We start from the raw sequence: 11,798 nt of genomic DNA on the forward strand, positions 1-11,798 counted from the left end.
TTCTGCTGCTCAGGGAGAGGAGTCATTCCCCTGCTGCACCATGGGGTCCTTCCCAGGGGAAGCAGTTCTCCATGACCTTCTCTGGCCTGGCTCTATCTCATGAGCTACAGCTCTCTGAACTGCTGCAATATAAGTCCCTCCCAGTCCCCCTCAAACTGCTGCAGTGTGGGTCACTCTTCTATGGGGTGCATTCCTCCAAGGACAGGCTGCTCCAGCCTGGGAGCAGGGCCCCTCTCTCCACAGGTCTGTCACAGGGGCACAGCCTCTTCCCAAGCATTCATCCATGGGCACAGGCTCCTCCACGGGCTGTGGGTGGATCTCTCCACCCCTGTGGGTCTCTGTGGGCTGCAGGTGGATCTCTGCATCCTTGTGGATATCAACAGGCTGCAGGGGCAGAGCTACTTCACTGTGGTCATCACCAAATGCTGCAGGGGAATCTCAGCTCTAGGGTCTGGAGCAGCTCCTCTCCCTCCTTCTTTACTGACCTTGGTACCTGGGGAGTTGTTCTCACATGTTCTCACTCCACTCTTTTCTGGCCACAATTACAATAGCATGACAACTTGGTTTTTTTTGGTTTTTTTTTTTTTTTTTTTTTCCTTTCTTCTTAAATCTATTATCATACAGATGTTACCACTATTTCTAATTGTCTCAGCCTTGGCCAGCAGCACTTGTCTTCGGAGCCACCAGGGATTGTCTCTGCTGGACATGGTGGAAGCTTCTAGCAACTTCTCACAGGAGCAACCTGTAGCCCCCCTGCTACCAAAACCAAGCTATGGAAACCCAATACACTTTCCTTTTTAGAAACCACATGTCTTCATGAGCTGGTCTGCTGGTCTGTTCCTGGAAAAGTGAGTTATGGTTTATAGGGATTGCTTTGGTGTGACTCCAGAAAAAAGTCACTTTTATTGGAAGCAAACTGAATTACAATTGAAGAAATACAAGTGGAGTGTAATTTACTGGCCTGCTGAATGTCACAGGAAAGAACAATTAATGAGGAAGATAATTATATAATAATGTGATTGAAGGGGAATTTGGTGTTTCAGGTTATTTTAAGCCCCAGTTTATGAAGTATCTGAAGATTGGTAGATAAGGGCGGTTAAGCAAAGACCAGGAGAGCAGGCAAATGGAGTATGAGGGCTTGAGAGTACATAGAATAAGGAAGATGTTAGTGGAGTGGGAGATGTGGTAGGAGGCTTCCATAGAAAAGGGCAAAGAAATCACTGTCTTATTTGAGAAATAGGGAAATGAGTAGATGAGTTCAAAGAGATTAATGATGTTTGGAAGCAGGATAGGAAGCTGAAGAAGACAGCCAACTAGGCCAGCTGGCAGAGTGATAATAAAAACATCAAATAACTCTGTCAGTAGAAAATACATTAGCTGTGGTGGCCAGGAAGAATGTGTGACTTCTAGAAATTACAGGGAAGGAGGTGACAGGACTTCGATAAAAAACTGAATTAAGGGATATAGCAATAGAGAATTAAAGATTACATCTAACAGGCAGTGAAAACAAGTGAAAATTCAGACAAGAGACAAAGATTATTTTGTCAGTTTTTCAGATCACAATGGGACAGTTTGGGACAGTGTCTGGGCATACAAGAAGAGACATCAAAAGTGACAAATATGAGGTAGTGCTGAAAAGAGGGAGTGGTGAAGAACATGCATTCCAGAATGGAATTTGGTGTTTTGGGCTTGTTTCTGGATTTCAAGGGGAGAAGGGTGTTACTGTGGAGATAGTGATCTAGTTTTGTGAATATCTGCCTCTAGTGTGATTTGATGTGCTTGTGTTGCAACTTGGCCAAGGTACAGACTCACCTACTTTGGGAATCAACTGATTCTGGCTTGCACTAAAAAAAAAAAAAAAAAAAAAAGAACAAAATCCCCACCCAAACAAATTATTGTGCTAGTGCATTTTTTGTTTCCCCCTAGAAGTTATTCTCCGTCCTTGCTTTTCTCTCCATGGTGTGTCCTTCTTTGGGCTCTGTGGTTCACAGAGGTCTCTGAGATGCTCAGTTGTCTGCACTCCTACTGCTATCCTTCTTCCTCACCCTTCCCTTGGCATAGGATTGTCTCCATGGTGAATGGTAGAGAGTAAAGAAATGGCTGTGACAGTCTAGGACTGGCTTCTCGAAATTTGACCAAACGAGTGGTGTGAGTTGCTCTGCAAGGGCTGGCTTTACAAAGCAAAGTAGAGCAGCTGCCTGACTCAGACCACCTTGTGCTTCCCACATTGGGCTGCATACAGTTGCTGGGACATGGACCCATCATTGTATGTAGTGGGATGGCTGTGGGGTTGTCACCAGCAAGAATGGTGGTCCCTCAGCTGACACAGGGACTTTGTGCCTGAGGCTGAGCACTTCTGGAGACGATGTGCATGGGTATCAGCTCAGCAGAGATGGGAGTTGGCAGTCCTGGAGCAGAAGCCCTGGGGTCACTGGGCATGTTAGTGTGCAGCACAGAGAAGCTGCCTTCCTGCCAGTCCTGGGGTTGTGCTGGATGTCAGGGCCACAACAAGCCCTGCCACACTCTCAGCAAAGGGATCCTGGCTCCACCAGCTCCTGCTTCCTCTGTCACTGCTTGTGCATGGCCGCTATTGAGTTATCATGGTTTGCCTCTTAGGGCACTGGTGGTGTCCCATCCATCCATCTTAAATGTATTTCACAGTGAACCCAAGGATGCAGTGAGCTCCGAATTAGGCACTCAGCCAGTGCAAAAAACATTCTCATTTTATGAGTCAGCGGCTCTGATTCATTAAAACCATCATCAGGCAGCCCCAGTCAGCCAGTAATGGTGTTCAGTGGTTCATTTACCCAGGAAGGGTCTGATCAGTTGTGCTTTATGTTTCTGAATTATTTTGTTTTTTACTTTACTTCTTATGCTTTCTAACAACTTTAAAAGGAAAAACAATGTCATAACTGCATAGAGGTACTTCCTGTAAATTAACTGCATTCTTGTATTTTTCAGGAAATATGATTTTTGTTGGGAATATTATTTTAGTAATTTCATGTCTCTCTGGGCTGTGACTTTGTATGAGCGCAGCAATTAGGTCTTTAAGTTTCTTCTTTTAGGACATGTAAAACAATTACTCTATGTTGTCATACACCAATCTAAAGGATTCACACAAGTGTGTCTGTTCTGTGTTTTGTATTTATTAAGTATAAATTACTGTTTTAATTTATACTTAATAAAAAGCTGTACATGCCTTAAAGTTAATTTCTTAAAGAATTTTTTAAAATTTGGAAACTAATATATTGGCATTTACTTTTTGTTTGTTCAGAGGAAGAAGACTTGCTTGTTTCTGTGGTCTTCTGTTTCATTTACTTTGTATGTTGTATTATAAAGATTCTTTATTAATATTTCAAAATAGCAACCTAAACAAACCTAGTTTGGTTTTTTTTTTCAATATGAACATTTTTAAGGCAAAACTTAAAAGTGGACTTGTTTCAATGATCTTAGGAAAGGAGAAAACCTGCAGAATTTTTAAACGCATATTTGCTCTGTTTTTGAAAAATGGAATGTGTTTATCTGGATAACTGTGAAATACTGAAATGAGATAAACTAGTGCAGCTATGGCTGTAATACTCTTGGGACTCCTTAGCCTTGTCCCCACTGGGAAGCTGACTCTTTGCTAGAAATTGTTGTGGTTTTTTTTTAATTTTTTTTTTCTAGCTGTACTCATCTAAGAATTTTGAATGCTAGCGTGGGCTGATTGGAGCAGCTTTTTGTAAACATGTTGCTTTGATTTGATATATGCAGAACCTCGAACTGAATTTACATATAAGCCAAACTCAGCAGCAGAAAAAGACTCACCTTAATTTTAGAAAGTACTGAATCATGTATCTGATGCAATCTGAGTTGGTCCTGGGTAACTGACAGTAGACTTGCTGGCTGTTACCCTTTTTCTGGTGTAGAAGGCTGCAGCCTGTGAAAGGAGGGAAGAATTTTGCCCTGCTGTGATGACATGGAAAGTGTATAGTGTGGGGCCAGATGTATGTGGAGGAAAAAGGGACATTTATAGTGAAGCTGAGAGAGAGAACATGAAAGTGAGTGCATGAGAGGAGTCACTAAGTGGAGCAGAGACCATTTATTGATTTGGCAGGAAGAAGGAACAAAGCTTTGATAGGGAAGGATTTATGTAAATGGTGTAATGCATCCTCAGATCTGCTTGCTAAGACTGCCTCATAATAAACTGTCTACAGGGTCAGGGTGCCTCCTGTACTGCTGTATCAATTTTTTTGATTCTTGCTTCTGAAAATACCAGGTTCTTATATGCAAAACAACAAACATCAGATGCAGATCAGCATTTGCTTGTTTTGCTCATGGAAACAGAGTTAATACTTGTTAAAGGATATGCACAGAACTGCTTATGTTTTTGTGTGCACAAGTAAAGAAATCTGGTTTTGCAAAGATTTTTGTGGTTATCAGTGGCTCAGTGACCAGGCTGAAAATTGTATTTGCATCTGTTCTTTTGTGATACGGTTAAGTTGTCATGTTTCTTTCATCACAAATAAGTTGCAGTCCTGTAGGACTGTCAGAAGCTGCTGTTCTTGCTACTTGTTTTGTCAGTAAAATAGTGACAGAAGGCTGGTAACAACTGAGTGCCCTTTTTGTTGGCACTCCAAGGAATACAGCGTGTATTAACAAGAAACAGCTATGAAAAATGCATGAAGTGCCAGGAACTACTGCAAACAAAGGTACTAAAAACAGAGCCATCATAACCTGCTACGCTTAGAGAGAGACTTTTTCTATGGTAAAACATCAGCCCATCTTCTTGCCAAAAAATAAAAAGGAAAAAAAAAAAGGAAAGAAAATGCTCCTATTCTCCCATTTAGCTATCCACATGTGTTCCCTAAAGTCTGTCATCTGTTATATGTGAGCTTACACATCAGCACTGCACTTAACATGTAGCTAGTGACAGCCCACCTTTGTCCACTCTCTGAACAAATTAGATCAGCTGGTTTCTTTAGAGACCTTCTGATTCATGAATGTGTTCTGCTTGCATGCTGAGGCAGTAGATGGTTTCCACACAAACACACCAAACTCCACTTAGAAATCAAACTTTTGTTTGCCCTTCTCTTGCATCCGTTGAGAATGTTTTTCCAGGCCTTGCATCACTCAACCAAGGATAAAGCCCTGTTAAATCCCAATGAAAATTCCTTCATAGCCAACATGTTCCTTTTTATTGCAGTGCAAAAAACCCTTATTTCTTTAGCATAAATAGCTTTAGTTCTCTATTCAGTCTTGGCTTTACTCTCCTGCCTCTTACATGTTTACAAACACCTGGCATTTTCTCTGTCTTTTGTTTGACTAAACAATTCGAACTCTAGGTCTTCTACTAATTATCTGCCTTACTTTGGATTGAAGGAGGGCAATTGAATTGACAGGTACACTCCTGTCTAGATGTGGTTTTACCAGTGATTGATATAATTCCTGTGCCAGTGAAGTTGTGTTTTATTACACACTCTCTTCCAGTGTAGCAATGTCATACTGGTTTTATTTGATCTGCTAATAGAGCAAACACTGTATAGTCACTCAACCATCTTTACAGCAGCTTGATTTGTTGGACTGAATAATTTTTGGTGTTACTAAGTGCATTTTGGTGTTACTAGTTGTAATAGCATTCCTGTTCTTTCAGTCCTTAGAATCAAGCAGTTCTGGGAGACTGATTTTCCCTCATATTAAGTGTAGCTCCCTGATCTGTGTTATTAGCAAGCTTCATTATCACTTGTATTTTAATTGCCAAGTCAACTGAAAAAACAGTAGTGCCCATGCCAAGACCTGTCCTTGAGGAACTCTGCTGGTGATCTTTCTGCAGCTGGAAAGTATTTCCAGCGTTACTCAGATCACTTCTGTAGCCACTTTCATTTTATAATTTTAATCCTTGTTTTAATTTGTTTCCTATGTAAAGTATCAGTTACTTTAGTAAAGCTAAAATAGAAACAAAGACTTACTGCAATTGTCTAGACTGCTTAAGAACCTTATTATATGGGTCTGGTTTTGGTAAACCTGAGTTTTTATACATTACCATGTCTGTTTTTCTTCCCTTAGAAGCTGCTTGTAAGAATAAGGATAGACTTTTGGTTCAAACAGGTTAAACGTGTTCTTAAATTTCCCCCCAGACCCCCACATACATGATTTTATTGTACTTTTTTTTTTTTTTTTTTTGGTCTTTAGTTCTCAATGAAGATTTTTTTTCTTAACATTTATGTAGCTAATGACTCAGTTAATTTAGCCATGTGTCCCTTTTTTTTTTTTTTTTTTTTTTTTTTTGCCAGAGGAGCTTTTTACCAGACTTAAATTATCATGCTGCCAGTAAAAATGCCAGTGAAATATATTGCTACAGAGTGGCTGAAAACTAGCAAGGCATCACCATGTAGGGCTGTCAGGTGTGCATTACATAATTGCAAGCTATTTATTCGCTGTCACTGCTAACCTGCTGAATTGTGTGGCTGGCATGCTCCCATCTCCTCCAGGGGCAACCAAAACAAAGGTGGCACCAACATTGTGCACCTTGATGTGCTGAGAGCTTGCCCTGCCGTTTAAAAGTAATAGAAGTTGCTGACAGATGGCATGAATGAATTACATTAGAAAAACACCTGAAAAGAAAACCTTTCTGGCCACATTAACAATTAAAGAAATGGATGAGAAAAAGTCTTCATCCAGACTAATTATTTCTCTTTGTGCAGAGCAGTCAGGGTTTCCCTGCTGCAATAAAGGACTGAGGGGGTCCTATATTCTTGTGTATTTCTCTCTGGATATTGTCTGATTGCTTTAAAGTCAACCACAAGGGTTGCTGGAGAGAACAAGTGAAAATATTTGCTTTCCCCTTCAATCTGCTTGGGTGGGCATGGTGCCTTTTCATAGCGTGCCCAGACCTCAACAGCCAGAGGTAACAGCTGACCACCAAACCTTGCTTCTGTTGTGCGTTAGCTTCAGTTTATTGATTATCACTCAGGAGCAAAAGCAGAAATTGACTTGAGAAGCCTGATAGTTTTCTGAGTTCCCCTCTGTGCATAAAGATAATGTAAAGGTGTCTCGTTGGAGAGAGGAAGGCTCCATCCATTTTGCTTTGATGAGAAGCATTAAAGTAGAAGAGATGCTAATAAATGAAGTTAATTACTCTAAAATATTTCCTTTCTAAGAATTACAGTATTGATGATATTTTTCTTTTACTTGTTTTCTTTGGTGCACAGTGAATAAATAGAAAGTTGTTGTTTTTTCAGTGTTATTTCAGTTCAGACTATTTGCTTGTCATAGGAACCTATGCACAAAGTGAGTCGTTATGACATTAATATAATTTTTATATACTTCTTTCACAGAAGAAAGAAAACAGAAGAAAGGAGATTGGAGATGCATTTAAAAGAAAAGGTTAAAACATCGGAATTATTTTTTCAAGACTTTACATTCTTGAACAACAGTTGGTCTGTTCTATCACATTTACTGAGCAGAACTGTCATTAAATAAGGCTTCCTGAAGTCCTCTTCCTTTAATTAAAAGTTCCTGAATGAAGACATTCTTAACTAGTGCATCACTAAACCAGAATTTACGTTAGTTTGGGCCCAATTTTCCATGGATATTTGCATCAACACTAATGATTCTTCTTAATTCTTTAAATCCCCTTTTTTACTGTGCGTATTTTAAGACCATATAAACTTGATGCTCATGTTGAACACTTCAACATATTTTCCAATCTTAGAGAAAATTCCCCATTATTTTCTGCTCTCTATTTAGAGATGCAGAATGACCATTCATTGGATACATTACCAGAGTACTTGGGGGTGGGTGTGGAGGAGCAGTGCAAAGCCAAATTGCCATCTGTTTCTTTTCAGAGCATAATTTGCAGGTGCAGGTAATCTAGTGACTTTTCCAAACTACTTCCCACCTGTTTACATAGTTCCCTGTGGGCCTGTGATGTAATCCTTATACTGCATGATGCAATGAAGGCAATTAAAAAGAAAGGGTAAAAAAAAAAGCAATGAAATTTTCACTTTTCTTTAACGTGTAAAAGTGGAGCATGTAAAGGCTTTCCAACTTGACTGCATAATGCTTTTTTTTAGCCTTTCTTAATTTGCAAAATACCTTTTTCATGGTTTCTTATGTATAAAATCCTATTAGTGATTACAGTGGACTGTTATGTTCTATTTATTGCAATTCAGGAATAAGTTGAGGATACTGAGAATAATGTCCTTTGAGTTTTGCTACTGTCCTAGCTTTTCAGAAATCTTTTGCGTATTTTACAAAAATATTTATTGGTCTGGAGTTAGTACTTTGACAATTCTTGTTGTGGTGTATTCTGTCCTCTAAGAGGATTTGTGCATCACAGGCTGATTGCCTTAATTGTTGCAATTGTCTTTTCTCATTTTACCTAGCTTCTAACCATCCTACCAGGAAGGCCCCAAAAATCCAAAAGAGAAACAATTTTAGCCCTTAAACATACCAGCAAAGGTCCTCTGGCAAACTTGTAGGAAGATGCTAAGGAGAGAACTCCTGTTATCAGAAGTGAAGATAAAATTTGTGAAGATTCACACAGAACGTTTCTTATCTCCTTCCACCTGTTTGTGAAAATGTGCTAATGTGCAACAGACTACCGTCCCAATATATAAATCATTATCAATTTGAATTTCCCTGCTTTTTATGAGCCCTGGAAGTCAGGAAATGTGGCTTGTGAAGACTAAATGAAGCATGCAATATTTCTGTTAGAAATAGGACAATAAACAATTCTTTACAAGTAAGGTGAACTTTTAATTTTGCATCATTTCTTAAACTGGAAAATGAGAATCCCAGGGCAAAAATTAATTTCCAAAGCACAGGGGTCTAAGGTTATAGTCAAGATTAGTCAACATTGACTTTCCTAGTGCCAAGGCACAGGTCAAAGAACATCCTTATGGATAAGAGATTAATGTAAAAAGCTTGCATGTATTAGAAGTTGAGTAAGTGGATTAAGTATCAACAGATGTTAGTTTAATTACAAGCAGGCTCCACTTGTTGTGGCTGAAATGATGTGTTTGCTGCATTACAGAGCAGGAAAATAGCCTGGGTTTCAGCTGTTTTACAATATATCAATAACACATTCCTCATAGATAGTGATAATTTGATAGCAAAGGCTATTGCTGTTCACAGGCTCCTTCTTCCCAAAATGGTTCACCATCCCATCTTGAGACAGCAAGAGGGTGTTGAAGTGAGGGGGAGGCCCTTGCCTGGCACCTGCAGTAATTCCTAGGTCTCTGGCATCAGTACAGTGCATAGGCTTTATGATCTGTCCATAAGGGCTAAACTTAGAGGTGAACTTTGCAAAGTGAAATTGTTCACGTCCTTCTTCTCCCTCCTTTTCATATCTTTGCTGAATCCCCAGATTAATTCTCCTGTACAGCTATCATTTGACATTAAATCTTTTCAGTGCAGGTCAATTAGAGGATCAGGTTTAATTTCTTCAAAAGGAGGATCTTCTATTCTTTCATATTGCAGTTAGTTATGAATGATTCATTATTCTGTGTCTTTGGGCAGATTATTGCTTCAAGTGAGGTAGGTAAGGTCATGAAATATTGACTAAAAATGCAATTATTTTGTCTAACTGAATTAATTCCATGCTTAAGCTATCAAAAAGAACATGAAAAGCAGTTTCAGATAAAATATAAGTCTAGAAATCAGGTATCCCCTGTTTAACTAGGGAACAGAGGGGCAAAGCATTTACAATACTTAGAATGCAGATAATATATAACATTAAATATAAACACAGTTTTGTGAGCAGGTGAAAATAAGGTGCTTTCATCTTTAATCTTAAGTATCGATTGGAATAAATCCATGTTAGAGTGTTTCTTTGTATTATGGCATTTGGAAAACTGAAGGAAACTATCCTTAGCATTTCTGAACAGAAGTTGTCTATGCCATGTTGACAGAAGTATACAAATCTAAAACAGGACTTTAATTAGTTGAAATTACATATTGATGACATTTACAAAGGTTGATGGTTAATTATTTTTCACATTACTTTTTATTTATTACATTGTCTACCAGTAAGTCTCCAGTATATATCAGTAATTACTGATGTCATAATAGTCAAACATTCTATAGATGTTATATTTACTTAGAGCTTCTTTTCATTTGAGACACAAACATAATACTGTAGAGATTTTACAAATCCTTCCACTTTACGTGGATCTGTAGAATTAATCAGAATATATTCCTATTCACAACAATCATATTCACTAGAAAGAAACATTGAAATTGAAGTAACTTTAATTTTAAAAAGCAGTTGTCCTAGAGGTGGCTGATGGCCAATATCTGTTACATTATTTAATGTAAAAAAATATTAAATAACTTTTTAAAAATATCCACCAAAGCAAAACACCACAATTAATTTTGTTAATGACTAATATTAAAATGGTAGATTTTGGACAGAGAAAGACTTATATTTGCATTTGCAAACCTTTTGAAGAGTCAGCATGGGAAATCAAATGAGATTTGAAATGTAGTTCTGATTCTTTTAATATCCTTTTCAAAATCTGTTTTGCATCATATTCATTTTAATATGTGGCTGTATTAGTGCAGCTGAAGATTTTAAGTCATAATGGTGAGCCTTTTATTTTTAACTCAAGTTACAGATTAAGAAAAATACAATTAATCCTTGTATCTAGATGTTTGTCTTTCAGCCATCTGACATAACTCAGAGTATAATTTATTAGTAATAATGGCTTGTTTTCATTAGAGTTCTAGATTTCTGTTATATTACATTTTCAGATCTGGTTTCTCAGGGTTTATTTAAATATTCATTAAAAATGCTAACGCAGAGTAATATTTGAATCCTTTTGATGGCGAGCTTCTAACTCTGAATGTGGTATTTGAAATATTGGAAGCCACAAATGAGCTGTGCAGACACTGAAGATGAAGGCCATTTGCAGCATGTGCACCCACTTAAGTGTTGGTACTGGTTAAGGAGCTTAGATTTTGGGGTTGGAGAGCTGACTTAAACTAATGTTTCTCATGGATCCTATTATGGAAATTCTGATTTTTTTTTCCCCCTTTCCTTGTGTCTCAGTAAGGGCCACTGGGATATGCTCCACTTCTTCTGCCTCACTAGATAGAATTAGCAGGCTTTCTTGGTGGGTGCAAAAGAAGAGCATAAGCAGCTCTGGCATCCAGAGAAGGCAGGGACAAGATGGTGAGGTAGGGTGATGCAAGCAAAACTCAATTTCAGGGAAGCTTGCAAGCTTCCTGTTCTATTAATATAAAGGGAGACTCCATAGATGATTTTTTTTTTTTTTTTGAGGGCATTTACTGTTGTCTTTTCTAGCTCTCTGAAATTTTAAAGCAGTCTTAGCTGTGACTGTTTGTTGACTCTCAGGCCATAGATGCCTGTGTAAGTACAAAATACTGTAGGAAAAAAATAGTCTTTTCTACTGGAGACAGTGTTCATAACACTACTACTGAGCATAAAGCATGTTGGAAGGCCTTTTTACCTTGTATCTTTCAAGCTGCTCGTATCCATGGGACATTACCCTTTTCAGGAAGTTTGGGAGTTTCCTGAGCTCCATAAAGGCTACAAGCTCTTTTACACCTTGTATTTAATTTTAATTTAGGAGACTTGGGTTCCGAAAGGTTTATTCACATAAGGCAGTCATGATGATCTTTTCTTAAAGGTGTTTTACTGCCAGTTACCATTTAACCTTCATGCACACACCTCCTTCTTTACAAGGGAAGGAGGTGTAAGTGGCAGGGACAGCAGTCCTAGCTATTCCAAGTGAGACATGAGGTGATGGACCTAGTGTAACTTTCCTACAGATAATGCCTTAAATGCTTGCCAG

The sequence above is a fragment of the Vidua chalybeata genome, chromosome 1, assembly GCF_026979565.1.
Source record: "Vidua chalybeata isolate OUT-0048 chromosome 1, bVidCha1 merged haplotype, whole genome shotgun sequence".
In the NCBI taxonomy this organism is placed as follows: domain Eukaryota; kingdom Metazoa; phylum Chordata; class Aves; order Passeriformes; family Viduidae; genus Vidua; species Vidua chalybeata.